The following is a 20756-nucleotide window of genomic DNA, read 5'->3' as shown; positions in this document are numbered from 1 at the left end:
ATATTTGTGGTCTTTTTTGGTTCAGAAGATTGGACCATCGGAAAAAGTAATCAGAAAAGGATTGATGCCTAGGAAACCTGGCAGTGGAGGAGAATGCTTAATATGAATTGGACGAATAGTGGGAGGAATTAGGAGGAAGGCGACTATGCATAAGAAAAGGAAAAGAAAGACTTCTATGGGCCAATGTAGTAGAACAAGGTGGGTTGGCCACGAAATGAGAAACAGCAGTAAACTCGTGCAAAATATAATGGGAGGGAAAAATGATGGAAAAGTGTCCTGAGGAAGACGTGAGGACAAATATCGGAGTCAGATGAAGAAGGATACAGGGAAGTGGAACCTGTTTTCAGCATGGTGGCAGAACTCCTGGATCGAGTGAAAAGTATTCATGTGAGCTAACAGGAGCATCTTCAGCTCTTCAACTCTGGAGTCATTAAAGGTAGTAAGCACTGTGCATTCTACCATGCTTGACCACCTCAATCTATTTATTGCTCACCAAATGAAAGAAATGCATCAGGCATGTAGCGAAAGTGGTGGCATAAATGCATGTGTGACAAATCTTGAATCAAGCCAAAGATATTAGAGAGCCATAGCAAGGCACTAGTGGAAGCACGAGTGACGTCATTTGTCGAACAGCCTAAGCAAGGGTGGTAATCATGGCAACTACGCTCAAAGACCTTACGGCTCGGGACCAGGAAAGAGTAAATAAAAATAAGTGTGTGGTCTTTTTTGGTTCGGAAGATTAGACCATCGGAAAAAGTAATCAGAAAAGGATTGATGCCTAGGAAACCTGGTGGTGGAGGAGAATGCTTAATATGAATTGGACGAATAGGGGGAGGAATAAGAAGGAAGGATATTATGTTGAAGAAAGAATTCTAGAGATTGCTGTACACCAATGAAGAACAAGTTGGATTGGCCACGGAACGAGAAACAGCAGTTTATGCGTGGGAAACATAATGGAATGGAAAATTGATGGAAAAGTCTCGAGAGGAAGACATGGGGACAAATACTGAGTAAGATGAAGAAGGATGCGGAGAAGGCAAGCTTCAAGGAGATTAAAAAACTGGCACTGGGGAGATGAGGAGATTTGATTGCCTTTAGTGGGCACACCAAACCTAGGATTGAAATACTATGAACGGATGTATGTACAGACAATCATGAGGAATCGCATTGACAATTTATGCTTTTGATATATAACATCACCACCTAGCGATTCGATCGATGGATTATTCTTCCTCAGAGAATAATCCTCCAAAATCAAAAGAATAGTAATGGCTCTGCCTGATTTCGCTATTTAGTATGGCCCTTTTCGCCACTATAGCGCTAAGGTGTTTTTCCCCGTCCCGTCCCTTCCTACCCTATCCTAACCCAGAGACGTCGTCGGGCTCCTATCGCGGCGGCGCCTCCTTCCTTTTTTCCTTTCCCTCCAGCCCCTCCTCGGGTGATCGGGCGTATAAGTCTCTGACTTGGTTCCCAGCCCCAGTGTGTTGTATCCCTGAGGGGCTCCCCATGAGCCCATAATCCATATCACATCGCCGTCAATATAAACCCATTTAAATGAACCCCAGGTGGCACATCAGGAGAACAACCCGATAATCCCTTGTTGCGGTATTGGTGCACTTGTGTTGGAACGCAAATAACTGAATAAAGAAAATCAACACAGAAAAGCTGACTGAAAATCTTTTTTTCTACCCAACGGAACTTTTTTTTACGATTTTATGGTTTATAATTTCATAACATAATTTGTACTGTTTTTTATATGTTTGTAACACGACTTATGCACTGATTTGTGGATTTTTTCGTTGATGTTGGCAAACCTGACATTTGTAATATTGAAAACGTATACGGTGGCTACCTATGATTAGTTGTTAGATTGAATTGGGTTGTGCAATTGCAAGAAAAGACAGTGCTTTTAAGATAGAAGAATGATATTTATATTTAAATAATTCCAAATTTATTTATTTATTTATTAAGTTGTTAATGTGTTAAAATATGCCGGCCTCGGTGGCGGCGGGGTAACGTCCACGCCCGCCAAACAAGAGGTCGCGGGTTCGAGTCCCGCCTGGGTAAGTTTCCCCGTTCCAGGGCATGGTTGTTCGTCTACGTATACTTGTTACATTTATTGAATACCCCGGTATAAAATGACCAATAGGAGCTGTACACGGTGGTTTGAGAATAAAATAAAAATAAATAAAAACTACGGAATGCACTATGTAAACATTTATTTCTTAGGTCATCGGTAGGCTTCGTGAAGGTGAAAACATTGAATATAGGACACGGTCTCCCGTATTACTTTGTGGAATTTGATGATCTTTCCTGATGATGCTGAAACCCTATTGCTATTTAAAATAAAGTGCGCAATAAAACAAAGTTATTTTATTTTATTCTATATTGAAGGCATCGAATATAGGATTTACGTGGAAAGTCAAATAGTTAATCCAGAATCACACGATTGATTTTTAAGTCCCAAATGATTCAAGCAATAGGTTTTCAGGGGCCAAGACAGTGATCACTCATAGAGACTTCATTATCTAAATGAAACGGCCATTCCCACCGCCCTTCATTCAATCCACTGCTTCGTCACCTCCCGTATTTACCACTGACACTCAATCTAAGGCCTTCCGTGGCATTACCATGGTAGTTAGAGGCCGTGGATTGGTATTGGCTGAAAACTGTTCAAGCAACGGTTTTATGGATAGAAAAAGGGAGGGGAAGGAGGTATAACCTAGATTTAGGCTGTCCTTATCGGAAAAAAATCTGCAGATAAAATCGAATTAGTCGATAGAAGGATGCACTCAAAAATATATATTGTTTTTTTCCATATTTAATGTCAAAATGATATGAATGGAACTAACAAGAGGTAACTCTAAGAGCACACATCCGATTTTTACTTCAGATAAGCAATTCAGCTTATTAAACCCACTTGTCTGTTTCCACACACTTTTATTTACACCGACCAGTTTTACACCGACACCACCGACCGGTTTTGGCAACTTGTGCCATTATCCTTAACCGTTGTGCCATTAACCTTGATAATGGCACAAGTTGCCGAAACCATGGTCGGTGTAAATAAAAGTGTGTGGAAATAGACAAGTGGTTTTACTAAGCTGAATATCGAAGAATTCCACCGTATCACGCCGGACTGTGTATCTTTTATCCAGATAAGCAATCTTAAGTGTCCGATATGAGCTACAGTGACGCCCAGTGCACAAACCTTATCTCTGCTATCCGACGCCGCGTGACGCGTTAGCCTCATGATTGCTTCGTGATTAATGCTAAGAAAATCAGTACACACATTCATTGTGGAAAAAAAGCAGTCAATAGGTAATCATAATGGCGGAACAAGGCGATAATAGTGTATTGTCCTTCATCAAAGAAAACGAAAGGCATTGATTGCGCTTCTTTACCCACCATTTGTGTACATATTCATAATATAAAATTGGTTTGTTTTGGAAATCCCAGTTTAGAAGAATGGCAATGGTCAATTTTAACCTCATTTGTAAAAGGCCAGATTGGCGCCCATTCAATGCCATTCCACGTGACGTAACAGGGATCTAGTTTCTTATACGAGTAGTTAGGAGTTTTACATCGTCTGAGATTACCAATGCATGCATAAGGCACGGAGCTCAGAGAAACATCTCTTAATAATCACCTATTCAAACTGGATAAGGTCCGAAAGTTTTCTTCGTTTGATAAGGTATTAATAATACTTATTTAAGCCAAGCGCTACCAGCAATCAGGGTACTCTGCTACCTGATAGCAGCCAGCATCGCAGCGACGCTCATATCCTCGCCCCAAGGTCACCTCACTTGCGGCAGCGGGAACCAGAATGACGTCATACGGGCTTTTCCCGGCATTCATACTTAGCCGTCGCGTTTTCGCGCGCTTGAAAATTTTCACTTTTCATTTAATCGCGAAAAATAGATATTGTCACTTAAAAATCTAAACGCTTGAAATACTTTCTCCTGGAATAATAATCTTTCCATTTCGGCAATAAAAAATAATAGGAAACCACCCTATTATGTTTCGGTTGATGCCCTAAATCGTCGGCCGAATGAATTAAGAATCTAGTAGTAGTAGGTTTGGGGGCCGAATTAAGAATCTCTATATATTTTTTACTACGAAACGATTTACATCGTGCATCTGAAAGTCGAGGAAAAAAGTACCCAAGGAAGAGTATAATTATTAAAAATATTACTATGGGTGTGAAAATGTTACTATGGTTGATGAATCGTAGGAAAAATAAATACCCAATTTGTCCGCTTGCAGCTGATGCCGGGAAAGTTAAGGAAACAAAGTCATAGGATAAGCTGCACCTTCATCTACATCTACATAATACCCCGCAAGCCGCCTAAAAGGCGTGTGGCAGGGGGTGTTAGGACACCAGCCGTTTACAGCGAAAACAAAAATAATAATAAAAAATTTAAGAACTGTAACGTGGTTGGGACTAGCGTTTATTAAAGTCCTTTTTGGTTCGGGGGAAAAACGAATTCACATATCTATTCGTTTGGCAAAACATCTCTCTTAATGTATCGCTTCTATCGGACCTGGAAATATAGGGCCGTATTAATAGTCGACCCCCAGGGGTCCCCTAGCTCTAGGTATCCCCTTACAGTCCCCCACGCACAAATCCGGTATTAATAGTCGTCCCCTAGGCTGTAGGGGCCCCCTTGCAGTCCCCTACAATGGGAGCGGAGTGAGCCTTACCTTGCGACATGTGCATGAAGCGGAGAAAACAGGTACTACAGGAATTGTAAGCAGAAATCTTTAGTTGCTTTCGTATTTTATTGACTTCATGTTGCTGCTTGTTCCAATACGTTCGTTGCTGTTGTGCTTTCGTTAAAAAGTTACTCATTTATGCCTTTATTAATCTCCATATTAATTTATACCATACCATTTATTCACCCTGTCATATTGCTCATTCGCCCATTCAAAAATAGTTTCGTTTTCGCCCATTTTCATTAATTTCACCATATCCCTTTCAACTCAACCTTTTCTTGTGTATCACTTCGCTGAATACACGTTCATATTTTCCCATTTACCCGTGATTTGGGTTATCTTTGACGATGATGGACAGCCTGGAGACCTTTGTTCGTCGTCTCGATAGAGTGGCGAACCAACATCTGAGATTGAAGAAGTTTTACGTTCGTGATGCGCAAAATCCATTCGATTTTTTTTAGAGATACTGAGTTCCTGCAGCGGTACCGGTTTCCTAAGGAAGCAGTGAGAGGGCCTCTGCTTGAGATGGTGTGGCCTCATTTCGTCGGTCCTTAGTGAATCTCAGGTTAGAGAGTGTATACGAGGTTCAATACATCTGTGTGAAATCATGCGTAGGACAAACTAAAAAGGCCATACAATGCTGAATAAAAGAAAATGCTCGAACACTGATGAATAGACAAGAAGAGAAATCAGAAATAGTTCAACATGTCTTGTCAGAGCCAGGTCATGAAATCAATTTTGATAAAGCAAAAATCTTGGCCAAAGAAAGGAAATATATCGTAGTAGAATAATCAGAGAATCGGTTTAAATTACCAAAAGACCATAAAATATGAATCGGGAAGACGGTTACACCCTTTCCAGCACCACGCTTGTTTCTGGACCCCAGAAGAACCCCCCTGCCCCGTATAGGGACCAATCAGCGACGGGCAAGCGCTCCCTCAGTCTGGCGCCACCGTATAAACATCGGGAAACCAGAGGCATTCTCCATTTCAGCCTGGCCTGAGGACACCTACAGCACAGTTGGTGAAACGTCGCCATCAAAATGACAGCGCGGACGGAACCAGGAAATCTATCCAACGGCGTACTAGTTGTATTATTCGATCTTGGGAATGCAATTACTTAAACCTTTAAAACACAAAGGCCACATTATCTGGTTTTTATTCCGCTACATTACCTCCTTAGTCTCAATTATCAGTGTTTGCGCCACAAAAAATTTGTATCTTGGAGATTTGGTCACCAGTGCGAATTAGGTACCTTGACCTACCACTATTCAACTTTGTAGTCTATTATGTTTTTTGGCTGTTGCTAGATACCAAAACTTGTTCCAAATCCATTTCCCTTAATAACAGGCACCGATTTCCTTATGTTCAGCCATTATCTCATGCTTTCATGATAGGAATTAACGAGTTGAAGGAATAAATATATATGCAAATCTTAAAATTTTTAAATATATTTTATAAAAGTAAAATTTACAAATTAGGGGTCACGTTTCCCACAAAACTATTTCAGTTGTGCTTCCGCCAGCTTTCTAGCAGACACAGCTTGCCTCAGTCTATCCTTTGTTATTTTGTCCTTCTCCAGGGATCTTTCTATCTTCATTTCATACAATCTTCGTAAATAGTTCCTCTCCTCTTCCATCATTTCCAACCTGGCCCTTAACTTTCTCTCAGCAATGCTCAAGGAAGTATTGGCTGAAAGCATCCAGGAAGAAATTATAAATTAACAACCATATATCATACATCATTTTGTAGTAAAAATTAATAAACAGAGCTGAAAGCATGATCATTTTTCATTTTTTTTAATCACAGAAAATGTAGCATTGTGACTTAAACGACATATTTTTTTCGAAAACTTTTATATTAAAATATCGTTTATATGGTTATAAATTTTATCCCACAGCCTCCAAAAGCTTCTATTTAAATAATTTTCGATAGAATTTGCACCGAGTCCAACGGCTAATATCATTTAAGTTAATAATGCAATATTACTAGCTATCAAAACACTAGCACTATTTACCCCAGCTAATTTTCAAGGCATATTAAGGACTATTATTCATTGTCATTAAAATTATCGAATTCATATCTTGTCACACCAAAGAAATTAATACAGTAATTAGCAAATAATTCAAGAGCAAAAAGAAGCACCCGCATTTCAGAAACACCGTTTTCAGGCTCAATAGGCAAATAAATATGCGCCCGTCAGCACGTAAAAACTCGTACCGTGATACACTCCACATATTACGCCAACCCACATTACTGGATCCTCTCAGAATGAATGCACATTTTACTTTCTTTACTTCAAATATTCTGTTGCTAAATAGGTACGCTGCAATCTCATTATGAAATCGACAGAAAATGCTGAATCCGGCAAGGCGAGGATGTTTTCTTCAAAATTGTATTACCAACTACGTAAAATCAGTTAACCTGCAGATAAATACCTGAAAGAGACATCCTAAACTTACCTTTACTTGCATAGCCTTTTTATTTACCTTTTCAGTTATTTTACATCTCTTCTAACAACATCGCGGTGACAGTTGAACTCACTCCGTACAGATAGCCACGCCTTCTTCTTCACCTCGCACTGAACGCTGTCCGTTCAATGCGAGGTTTGTTTTCAATGGAGCATTTGTATTTTTCAATCAAATCGCACAATATTTTCTTCTCCGTAGCTGAAAACGAAGCATTTCGCTCCGCCATCTCAAGTTCTTTGTACAAAAACAGCTATAAAAATAAAGTAAATAAACTCCTCTGTTGTCGTTACGGCCCATAGTTACCACGTTCGGAGTCCCCTTACTAGGGGAATCCAAGGGGACGACTATTAATACCGATGTTGAAGATTCCCCTTGGAGTCCCTTGGGAAGGGTGCCCCTAGGGGACCCTCAGGGGAACGACTATTAATACGGCCCATAGTGTGGCTCTAATATTATGTTCTCCGTGTCGCTCTTAAAGATATCCATTCTCAATTGTTCAAGCAATCTAAGCCTAGCGCGCAGCCTCCGAGTCTCCAATGGCTCCCAACCTAATTCTCTTAACATCTGGGTAACACTGTCTGTACGCCCGTAACAGTTTTTGACGAAACGCGCAGCCTTCCTTTGTATTTTATTCAGTTCGCGGATATAAGTCTTTCTGCACGGGATCCCATACGCTCGCTGCATATTCAAGGTGCAGTCGGACGAGAGCGAAATAGCACCTTTCTTTTACTTTCTCATCCGAAAATCTTCCCAAAAGCTTAAAGAGAAGAAAAGAGTTTGTTGTTAAGCGGATATATACCCAGAACCATGAGCGTGGAAATCAGAATGTAAATACGACATCTGCAAAAACGACAAAAGAAGTTTAGATACCTGCGAGTTCATTTAATGTATAGCTAGGGCAGGTTATTGAATACGTTATGATCTCGCTTACTTTCATGTGCACTGATTTGCGGGCATATTCATAGTTTTCCTCATTTTAAAATTAATTTTTAATCGATATAGTGATAGAATTGCACTTGAATAAACATTTCATCCATAACGCCTGCAAGATGATGTAGCACATTCCCTAAATCCTTACATAGCTAAGTCCTTACTAAGAATCGAAGATAAACCCTGGATGCTGCTATAACATGCGCACGTACACAGCGTTAATGGAGAAAATGTCGTGTTTCCAGGGTTGGACATTCGTTGGCAAGATTAATTGTACCAGGAATTCAAATGTACAAAGAATTCAAATAAAGCAAGGAATGATTCCAGGTGACTAATGTGAGGGATTTTTCGGTGCCTTGTTTTCAAGAGGATATACGATACATTTAAATTTAGAATATATATATTGTAATATTAAATATAGGATATAGAATACATTATATTCGAGGAAAGACAGATATTGAGAAAAGCCCGTATGACAATTTCCAATTTATTGGCCAATAAATAGTTGCCCAATATTGTTGAAAATACTGGACATTACGTATAGTATGGTACGTATCAATATTAAATCAGTATTAGACGAAGTAGTGTTTTAATGTCCCGCTAGAGAACGTCATTGTGTTTCGATGATTTTACGTTGCATAAGCATTCGTGTGTAGCCAACGGTGTGTAGCTATTTCGCTCTCGTCCGACTGCACCTTGAATATGCAGCGAGCGTAGGGGATCCCGTGCAGAAAGACTTATATCCGCGAACTGAATAAAATACAAAGGAAGGCTGCGCGTTTCGTCAAAAACTGTTACGGGCGTACAGATAGTGTTACCCAGATGTTAAGAGAATTAGGTTGGGAGCCATTGGAGACTCGGAGAGAGACAGACCAGTGACCACGGAAGTGACTCAACTATCTCTTCACTGAAGAAGAGGAAGAAAAGGGGGGCCCGGGGGGGGGGGAAGAAGGCACAAAAGAACCCTACAGAAGGGGGGGTCACCTCAAGAGAAAACCCCGAAGAGGACAACACGAAACCCATCTCTTCGGAGCCGACCGGCGCCCAGGCACCGAGTGCAGGGGGAAATGAGGAGGTGACCGGAAAGTGCCCACCAGCAACTGAAAATAACGAGGATGACGATCTAATGATTATTGAAAGCACAGAGAGTGAAAAATTGGTAATTGAGCAGCCGATAGGGTCGTTTTCTCCGGACTGGATGTCAAAAATCTCTTTAGAACCCAGTGGAAGTGATCAGAACAGCTTCCTCCTAACCTCTGACTCACCTAGCGAGGGAAAAAACAGAAGACAAAGAGAAGACAGTGACAGGGGGGAAGGGCACGGTCATTAACAAGGAGAAAGATATCGAAAGCAAGGGACAGATCTTCACATGACACGAAAACACAACAAAATAAACGAAAAAAAGACCTTCTATACAACGAAGGCAGAGCCAATCTATTTAAAGATGCAAGACAAATATTTTTATTTCAGATAACACCAGGATGCCCACAGGAGCAGCCAGGAAAGCATGCCCCGGAGAAGGAAGCAGAAAACGTCAAAGGCTTCAACACACCAAGGTTGGCAGCCCGTGCTGCAGCGGCCAAGGAAACGAGCAGCAGGAGGCTATTTTTAGCACCGCCAGCCAAAAAGCATCGTTACGTGACCCACTTACAGGCGAGGAGTTCCGCCCGCCTGCTTCCAGCCGACTCGAAAATTCCCAACGAAAGCTCGCAGTAAGTGGAATGAACAATTCACTATGGGCTCATAAAGCCAAAAGTAATGTGTTTCGTCAACGTGAGCTGGTAGCTCGGTGGCTAAGGTTCAGAACTTCAAAGGAAAAAGGCCAATGTCGAGCTATCGAATCTCGGCCGAACAATGTAATCCTCGTTTTAATTATTTATTTCGCATGTTCTTTTCTCACTGTATTTTGCATGTTTCCTTTTTTATGTTTCGTGTTATATGCTATGCAGATTTGAGGTAAAACATGAAAATCGCAACATTTAACACAGCGGGTATAATAAACCCCGCAAAAATAAACGTATGCTGGGGAGCGTTCAAAGAGGAAAAACTAGATGTAATTCTGCTGCAAGAAGTACATAGGGAGGCAAAATGGGTAAATGCAAACTTTGTTAACTATGAAAACTTTGCAGAAGGCAACCTAGAAATCTTAATTTGCGTAAGAAAAGAATTACGGACTAACAACTGTCGGAGACATAACTCGGGCAGGGTGATAGCGATACAAATAGAAGGAATAAACATTAAGCCGATGTCCCACGGTCAAATTTGCATCAAAATGTTTGTCCAAATATTTTGATGCAAATATTTTGATACAACTGGACTGGGGGTGTCCCACGATGCATCTCATTTTGATCTTAGACCATTTAAGTAAGTTTAACGCTCATCCGCTGCAAAGTCGCTGAAAAGTGACGATATTGGGCACGCAAAATGATTATACACTTAATAAATATATTTTTACGATGAACTAAGGCATTTTATAGCCTTGACTGTGCGCAAAAAGCTAAATAAATCAAGATAAAGCGAGAAGCGATCGTATTAAATAAATTGAATAAGAATGTCATATGTAAATATGGGCGTACCCAGCGAAGGGCAGGGGGACCAGCTGTCCCCCTAGAAGCAAAAATCGCAAAAGTCTTTAAGCAAAATCGGTACTGAATTGAAACGAAAGTATTCAACAAATTTTCTTCAAACCAACGAAAAATGATATGTATTAGTATAAATTAAGTAACTGAAATAAAACAATTTTTTCAAGGAAATAATCTCATAAACTAATAAAGCGCTGTTATAATGTTCTCATAATATTGGTTTCATTCATCTTTTCCATGCTAAAATGTCACAACTTGGCTTGCCCCCCCCCCCTCCTAGATCATGGCTTCCCCCCCTAGACCATGGCTTTCCTCCCCCTAGACCATGGCTTCACCCCTTCTAGGCTCTAAAGAAGGGGTTCTGGCAAGTATCACGTATTTTTTTCCGCAAAAACCAGTTTATTGCGATCTCGGTAATCTTCAATAAAAATAATTAAACAAATCGTTTCATTTATAAACCCAACAAAATGAAGCCTAGATTAACGTATTTACACTGAAAATACGCATTTTGAAAAATCCTACGTGAGATTAGAAAGAAGGTGTGGAGCCAAATCCCACGATATCTCACAAAGTATGAAGGGAGGGGTCCATAAAAAGGCAAAATTATTTTAGAAATATTACTTATTACTACTAGATTAACCTAACGGTGACCTTCCTAGAAAATGAATATTGAGACTGTCCCAACGGTCGTGTGTCATTTTTAACCCGTAATTTTAGTAACTTTGCATCGAGCAACATTCATGAAAATTGGCACACTTAAGGGGAAAGGTCCTTAGTTTTGTTGAGTTTAAGCAAAATTTTACAATTTTGACCTTTTGACCTCACAATGTGGGTCCAAACCAAAATTTTTAATTTGCCTTATGTGGTTTTAATGTAAAAAATCGAGATTAAAAAATGTCTGAATTTCATTGACCAAAATGTCAATTCTTGGGTTTTCGGATTTTCGGACACAAGAAACCCGAAAAAAAAAACACTTTTATTTACGAAAATTCAACCGTAGACCCAGTAAGGTCACCGTCAAAGTCATAAGGGTGGCAAAAAGAATAGTATACCAACAAAGGTGTCGATCCATGGATTTTATAGGGCACCCAAGTCATTGTCCAAGTATTGTCCAAATACCCGTATTATTCACTAATTGACCTCCAAGGTTAATACGGAGGTCAAAGGCCATAGAGGTATACGTCCGGTCCGATTGATTGTTTTTAAACTCTAGCTAAATTTGAGGATTCTTTTTCAAAACTCTTCTACAATTATAGGACATCAAGCCAGATATAGAAAGTAGGAATTCATGGTGTGGTATAATTTAAAAATTCTATCTACAGCTGACGAAAGAGGTAACTAGCGCGTTTTACAGTAACCAAGTATTTTCTTATACATGCAACTTCCGCAGTTTCACAAAATTCTTTCAGCATTTGAAGACGCACAGTGTAATGTAGAAATAGAAATATATTTTAATGACAATATTTTCCACATCTGCGGGCAACAAAACAGCAGCTGTTTGAACGGCGTTATGTATCATGTGCGCTGCAAAACTGATTTGATAACTTGTGATGTACAGGCCTTAGATCTGAAGGAATGACTATGAAAAATAGCATGGAAAGACATCCTTCTGCTAATCCGAGTTTCTTTTCTTCGTCTCCATAAATTGTTTTTACTAAAAATTTCTGTATTTTGGAGGAAGATGCAGCAGTATTTAAATATCTTTTATGCTCTTGCGTCTCCAAGTGCTTCGAAATATCATACTGCCGTGAAAAATAGAAAATTATCCGTTACATTTCACACATTTCACAGAGCAATCGCTTCTGGATTTTTTTAATAAAATGAGATTCACTTCTTAGATGATCTTTGAATCCGCATCCTCTTTTCTTACGTATTGTGACAAGAATATAAAAAATTAAATTATGTCGTAAATTGTTTAAAAAAAATTAATTGAAAACTCTGTAAGTACATACGTACAACATTACATGAAAATATTTAATAAGTTATTCAATATATTAAATATAATTGATTGTTATAAAGCAAATTTATTTTTTAAATTATTTTAATCCAATCCTCTTTCTTTCTAATTATAAATATGCTAATAGGTATTATTTATTCCCAGAATTTTCCGTATTGTACGTAAATCGTAGGTGTCACTTGCAAAGCCGGCGCTAGACCTTTTTCCACCATCGCAAAATATATGTAACACGAGAGCTGTCTGCTAAGTAAAAAATTATGCATTTATAAAATAACTAAATTACTTACCTAAATAATATGAATGCTGATTTTTTGACATCCCTTTTTAGTAGCGCCAGCGCGCAGTTCAATTTGCGTCGCATAATTGACCGTTTAAAAATTACTATAAGCGAAGGCGTTAGCGCGTTACTTCGTGGACGACCGGCAAATTCGTTACACAATGACCCTTTTCCTCTCTAAAATTCCCCCCGTTTACAACTTTTGGGCAAGATTTCGTGTTTTTATAACGATGTTCCGAATGATCGTTAACGAGATAAGAAAAAAATCTGCGGAAGTTTACAATGGGCTTTGTCTTCATTTTACTGCCACTATATTATTTCGTCGCTGCCAATGCCGAAAAATGCCACTGTTCATCAATTGTAAGTTCACCAATCCAACCATGGCTGAGAGAATACTTCTCGTACATAACGCAATAAATATTAGTACTTTTAATTGAAAAATCGCGAAGAAAATGGTCAAAATACCGCAGTGATACAGTGAATCCCCATTCGTAGCCATGCGCTACGACGATGAGCGTCCCAACCGTGACGTCACGCCGCTTTAAAAGTGGGTGGGGAAGGAAGGGAGCGGAGGGGAGATGTTGGCCACACGGCGAGACATGGGTAGGGGTGGGGAATGGCGGGTCTAGTCTAAGATTTTGATCAAAAACAAACGAAAGACGATATTTATGTAAACAATTAGGAAACTTGTGGAGGTGGAGGATTCTTTCTTTTTTAGCAGGCGAAATAGTCTGAACAGGCCTCTTGAACATTAAAGATGCGAAAAAAAGAAAACAGAAGGAATGCTGAACTTGGCCTTGGCTGGAAAGGGGGTATGAAAGCGTTGGAATAAGCATGCTAAACATGTTGGAGAAGGAGTTGGTCGCCGATGTTCCCGTTTATTATTGATAATAATTGACGACAAGTGAGGATATTTTCATGTCCCTTGTCAGCAAGGTTGAGGGCAGAATAAAACGCCAGGATACAAACGTGAGGCAGTTTATTCCCGCGAGGAAAATGTTATTAATAAATGATGGACATTGTGGTTGAGGAGATGTTATGAATAGTGCTGTAAGCGTGCATTTAAATCAGATTTTTCTCTCCTAATCTAGCAGTTTCTAAAATAAGGTCCTTATCCTATAATCATAGTAATAGAAACGGGCAGCTGTAGTGTTCCACAGGTACAATCGTCAGTTCATATTAGACATTTCTCCAGCTGCTCGCTCGCATTGTATGCCTTCCACAAAGCGTAAAATTCGGCCTCGATACCTTAAGTAAATCTTTTATTATTTCCAAAACATCCCTCCTGGTATTGCGATTCTAAAGATCGCTTCCTTTCTATTAAAGATCAAGTAATTATTACGGATTTCCTAGTTGAGAGCTTCCATCGCCTATCACTAAGACAAAATTTTGCTCATATTTACCTTTAGGGCCACACTAGGCGATGAAATAGACGATCACGAACGTATATATATATTTTTAAAAATTTTTTGTGAATTCACTTCGTGGTATGGTGATGTTATAAATTTAAAACTAAACCTTTTAGTATTCCATACAATACTAATGAAAAAACTCAACCGGTTTCGATCTTTTCAGGTGTTTATCTAGAGGTTTACGATCAAGATAACGACCTGAAAAGGTGGAAACCGGTTGGGTTTTTAATGCATACTGTGTGGAATAGAACAAAGTTTATTTTTGTGTCCATAATATACATAATTATTAATTAAAATACTCATGCAGACGATAAATAAGTTTAACCTATTTGGCCTGTGTGTCAGCGCTTGGCGATGCTTTTTTGTCAAAGGCCCTGTGATTGGTTGGTCTCATCCAATTGGATGAAAAATTAGAACCTGTCCTATCCATTTGTACAAACGATAGGACCAAAAGCCAGTTGGACAAAATTTTGACCGTGGGACAGGGTGCGCGTCAGTTGCATCAAATTTTGATGCAAATATTTTGACGCAAATTTGACCGTGGGACATCGGCTTTATAAATGTATACGCCCCCTCGGGAGCCCTGGGCAGAAAGGACAGGGATAATTTGTATTACAATGACATTTTACCATACGTTAATTGTTTTCACGGGAAGGCAGTGATGGGTGGAGATTTCAATGCGATTTATAGAAAACAAGACAGCAGCGCTAACCACAATAGAATCACCTATCAAGTCTCCAAATCCTTTCATTTGTTAATCCACAGCATAAAGGCAATAGATACCGGCTTAATAACAGGAAACGACACGCAGCAATACACAAGATTCGGTACACACTCCAACAACAGACTAGATTATCTATTTACATCCGAAAAACTGCAACATAAAATAAAAGCATTTAAAAACCTACCCATGACATGGTCAGATCACCACGCAATAATAACAGAAATAGAAACAGGGAACAACACACAAACAAATATACCTAACAATCACTGAAAAATGGATAACGAGATCCTGGAAGACGAAGAGGCCGCCAAGCAAATAAGAGAGAAGATCATACAGCTACTCAACCACCCAGCCCTGGACCACAGCACAGCAGAATGGTGGGAAAAAAATTTTAAACCCAGAGTTAAAAACACAATCAAGAGACTAACTCAAGGAAAAAACCGCATGCTGACAGAGACACTAAAATTTTACAGGGAAAGTCTAAATGAAAATCTGCAAAAAAAAAACCAGAGAAATGAAGAAAGCAACGTAGAAGCAAGACATCTGTAGACAATAATACAAAGAATAGAAGCCAAAAAATACGCCGCAAGGAGGTGGCAATAAGAAATCTACAACGAAAAGCAGAGCCCGACCAGCCTCGCCACCCTGAAGAGGACGATAGAGGTAAAGACCACAACACTCCCAAAGGAAATGGCAGAAAGAGGGGAAGAAGAAACCCTGGACCGATTACAAAAACATTTCGAGAACATATACAACATATACGAACCATGGAATGAAGACACATCCCCCCCACTACAGGACGGACCACGACTGACAGAAGAAGAGAAAAAGAAGTACGATGGAAAAATTACCGAAGAGGATTTAGAAAACATTAAGCACAAGCTGAGTAAAGGAAAATCACCAGGAGCTGACGGAATAACATACGAATTCTACATCAAATTTTGGGATCTGCTAAAACCGGCACTAATAAGATTATACAACCATGTTAGCACAGAAGGCATAACAGAAGAAATGAAGCAGGCAATAATTAAACCCATACCCAAGATGCAAACACCAACCTCCATAGACAACTTACAGTCCTTGATTATTTTTTCCACTGGTCTCCGAGGAGCCCATCTTCTTACAGAACGATACTTAGGCATGATGTACAACCACTGACGTCACAAGTGACACTCAGCTCTCTCACAGAGAGAGGCTTATCTTATCTACACCGGATGTAGCGAGAGAGTGCCGAGGCACCCAGTGAGATGGGGACCGGAAACTGACGTCACCATAGGGAATTAACATGGAGTTCTGGACTTTAACTTTTCAGGATTCTTTGAAAAATTTCTAAGTGTGAATTTCTCGTACGTACATAAGTTATTCTAGTATACGTACGGGGCAAAATTTTTCTAAGTCCAGAGACCCATATCACTCCTCAACACAGACTACAAGATATTCACCCATATAATTAAAAATAAACTAGAACCAATAGTCACACCGCTGCCGTACAAGCATCAATACGCCGGACTGAGCAACAAAAGCACCATCGAAGCAGTAACCACAATACGAGACCTAATATTATCATCACCCGGACCCCTGGACAAATCCCCCGCAATAGCTGCAATAGATTTGGAAAAAGCCTTCGACGTAATCAGAATAGAATGGATCATCAAGGTAATGAAGCACATGAATCTACCCAATCAAATCATCACAGTAACGCAGAACATCTACGAAAACATAACCGCAAGAGTTCAACTGCATCACAAAATCTCCAACCCTTTCCATATCACAAATTCTGTAAGACAAGGATGCCCCCTCTCAATGCTTTTATTTACGATAGCAATAGATCCGATACTTAAAACTATATGCAAAGAAGGAATAGGAACCCACAGGAGAGGAGAGCGATATTCCGCAATCGCATATGCAGATGACATTGCAATTTTTGCAGAAAATGGAACACAACTAGAAAAAGCAAAGCAGATCCTAGAACAATTTGAAGCCGCAGGAGTAAAAGTCAACCAGAAGAAAACAAAAATTCTAAGATTAGACGACAAGGAAGACACCACGGGACAAATAACATGGAACGAAACGAAAAAGATAAAAATATTAGGACTGACTTGGAAAAAGATACCACCAGCACGATCCGAAGCAACTGGGAGGAAGCCCTGCGTGTATCTAGGCACAAATGCTTCAATTTCAGCCAAAGTAACATACCCCTGATTCAGAGAATACAAACAGTGAACCAACAGATATACCCAGTATTATGGTATGTGGCGCACTTGTGGCCCATGCCAAAGAAGACAAATGCGAAAATAATCAGAGCCACAAATATGCTAATTTGGAACGGGTTCCTGTTCAAAAAAGAAAGAAAAATAAGGTATCTAAAGGAGGAATGGGGCGGACTCAGACTGGAAAATGTGGAAAGAAAGGCAAACGTAATACTAATGAACAATTACTGTAAAGCATACACATCGCAAGATAAACAAAGAACTGACCTAACAGAAGCAGCACTAGAAAAGGGCAAACGGGTACCCTTCCTGAAAGGCCTAAGGGAAAAAGTAACACAGTTCCGCAAAGAAAACAACTACCGACTCATAACAGTAAAGAAGTTAATGGAAAAGGACGTCGAGGAAGCAGGGAGGAGTATCGGGCACCCACCACCTGGCAAGAGGGCGTGGGAAAACTTCAAGAACCTAAAAACCGACCTATGTACACAAGAAAAGCATACAGTACGAAATCCTGTCAGGGATCCATATAACAAATGAGATGAGACACAGGTGCAGAATGATCAACTCACCGAACTGTGAAAGCTGCGGCCAGACAGACAATAACACACACAAATTCATCAGTTGTATAAAAGGCAGAAGAATATGGAACAAAATTAAACACATATACAGAAGTTGTGACACATTTGGAGGCGCACCAGCAAACGACATACAACTGTTAAACTTTGATTTTAAACTCTTCCCAAGTGCAAGAAACAAAATAGTATGCACTCTGATAGCCAACTATCGCACACTGGTTAGAGAAGACACTATCAGCCTCAAACATTTTAAAGACGAATGTAGCAACATAAGAATGATTGATGAGCAAAGAAATTTTATTATGACTGCGTTAGATGATTAGATAATTTATTGTGTGGACTGAGTGTAATTTATATACCTTGCACAATGGTTGTCAGAACAAAAAAAATAGCTGATATTTCTTATAAAAAAACAATGGGAATAAGATTTCTCACTAAAACTTTAACACTGTAAAATTGAAAAAGGACCATAACATGTATTTTTAAAATCCTTATTTTAAACACAACCCATTGTATTCTTAATTTATTGAGGATTCTGCCCTTTGCAGAAATCATGTTTTTATCTATATTGTATATGCTTAAATGTATCTTTGTGTGACAATGTATGATAAATATTTTTATGTAGGTAAACAATGTAATCCCTCTTCAGGGAACAACCTAAAGCCCGTATGACACTTCCCAATTTATTGGCCAATAAATCGGCGCGAAATATTGTTTAAAATATTGGACTTTACGCATCGTACGACACGTACCAATATTTACACCAATATTGGCCGTTATAGTGTTCTAATATCCCGCTAGAGAACGCCACATAACACAAAATGACAAAAGAGCATCTCGAGACGCAGATTGATTGCCAATGAGCTACAGAATGGGAGGTGCCATAATAATTGTAAATTTAATAACTATTTCGAGGGGCTGCAAAGATATTCTCGAATTGCTTGAAATTTCATTCGGGTGAGTTCCTTGAATGATGAGAGATAGGCAATATGGTGATCTCATAGGTGAGCCAAGATAACGTAGCGGCTCGTTTTGGCTGGAATATGTTCATCGAATAAACAGAGATTGTGTCGTCAATTGGGACTTTCACCCGAAACTTTAGCGCTCAAATCATGAAAAATAGTTTAATAATTGTAAAATAAACAAAATATAGACGCTATCGAGGAGAAACACGACGTTTTTATTCATTAAATATCCGAGCGAGTTCTCTCGTCGAATAAGCAGTCGTGGACAAAAAGCGGCGGTGATCTGAGGGGGTATTGGGCTACCCTTGGGTAAGGTAGACTATTTAAATGATACCAAAACCTGTGAAGATACCGTGACTTGGCGATTGGGGGCCGCCAACAATTATGCCTCTCAACACCCGGGGAGAGGGTAGCAGCTCTTCCTCACATGTGCGAAGGTGGAGGCCATACTGGTCGGTACAGCGACGCACATTCCACTACGGGCGTGGTAACATTTACTTTAACGGCTGTAGCACTGCGATGTGGAAGGCAAGGGGAAACCACCACATTATCATCCCGAGGAGTCGCAGCTACTCCACTCAATTTATATAATGACATGATGGAATTCTCTCGGGTAAAATATTCCGGAGGTAAACTAGTCCCCCATTCGGATCTCCGGGCGGGGACTACTCGAGAGGGTACATCGGTCAAAGGTGATAGAATGTTACGGATAGGAACATGGAACGTCAGATCACTTCGCACCTGCGGTAAGCTGGAGAACTTGAAGGTGGAGATGCGAAGAATGAACCTCGATGTATTAAGCATCAGCGAAATGAAATGGCCCCAGGAAGGAGACTTTTGGAGTGGAAGCTACAGAATGATACACACAGGATCGCTAAATGGTAATGCTGGAGTGGGCATAATGCTTAGAAAGAGCGCCGGGATGCGTGTTAAAAGCTACCTGCAGTTTAATGAAAGGATAGTAATGAAGAATATAGATACTAAACCCGTAGATACTGTAGTGATACAGGTTTACATGCCTACGTCAGATTATGAAGATGAAGAGGTAGAAGATGTCTACCAAGATATAGCGGAAGTGTTCAAGCAGGTAAGAGGGAAAGAAAATCTTATTATTTTAGGTGACTGGAACGCCGTCGTCGGCGAAGGTCAAGATGGAATAATAACTGGGAAATATGGGTTAGGTAACCGAAATGAAAGAGGAGAAAGGCTACTTGAATTCTGCACGGAGCACAGACTAGTGGTTACCAACACTTTATTCAAAAATCCCCTGCGAAGAAGATACACGTGGAAGATACCAGGAGACCTTAGAAGATTCCAAATCGACTACATTCTAGTGAAACAAAGATTCAGGAACCAGGTGAAGGACTGCAAAAGTTATCCAGGGGCAGATGTCGATAGTGACCATAATTTAGTTATGATGAAATCAGTGGCGGTTTGCCCATAAGGACTCTCGGACGCCGCCCCTCCCAAATATTTGAAAAAGTAAAAAAATAAATATCCATTAATTTATAATTATACATCTGATTAATCAAAGCGTTTTTTCAGTCCCATACATCGAAAGTGTTGGAAAAACACGAAAAGAAATAGCGCGAGAAGTTCGTATTTGTAGCCGTGGGGCGCTGGCCAGAACGTCCCAATCCATCCCCATGCAGTTATATGGAGAGTGGTAGTGGTGGGGGCCGCTGGTGCTATGACGCGTCTAACGTTGTGTCTTACGGAAGTCTTGGGACGTCGTCCGAAAATGCGCAGAGCGACGAGTGAGTTGACATCGCTGAGCAGGCCGGCGGGCGTATAATCTGGCGTCTACTTGGTGCTGCCACAGAAAAGGGACGTACGGAATCAGAATGGTCACTGTACTGGGTGTAGTTATACGATTTTAATTTTTAATTACTGGTAGGTATTGCTACAGTAAATAAATTATCCCATTATGCTTGCGTT

The 20756-nt window shown here is 40.0% G+C and overlaps 1 protein-coding gene and 1 long non-coding RNA gene across 5 annotated transcripts in view; both read right to left on the bottom strand.

Moving 5' to 3' along the window:
• LOC124172032 overlaps window positions 1–20756 on the bottom strand; it is a 165610-nt gene that overhangs the window by 120586 nt on the left and 24268 nt on the right. The window lies entirely within an intron of this gene.
• Window positions 6315–7615, bottom strand: LOC124172033. Its single transcript, XR_006868052.1, has 2 exons — window positions 7205–7615; window positions 6315–6407 (listed from the first exon to the last, which is right to left on the bottom strand). It is a non-coding gene; the product is annotated as an uncharacterized LOC124172033 (long non-coding RNA).

This window comes from Ischnura elegans (assembly GCF_921293095.1).
Source record: "Ischnura elegans chromosome 13 unlocalized genomic scaffold, ioIscEleg1.1 SUPER_13_unloc_1, whole genome shotgun sequence".
NCBI classification, from domain to species: domain Eukaryota; kingdom Metazoa; phylum Arthropoda; class Insecta; order Odonata; family Coenagrionidae; genus Ischnura; species Ischnura elegans.
The sequence above is the reverse complement of the archived record's forward strand: the minus strand, read 5'-3'. Positions and strand labels throughout refer to the sequence as shown.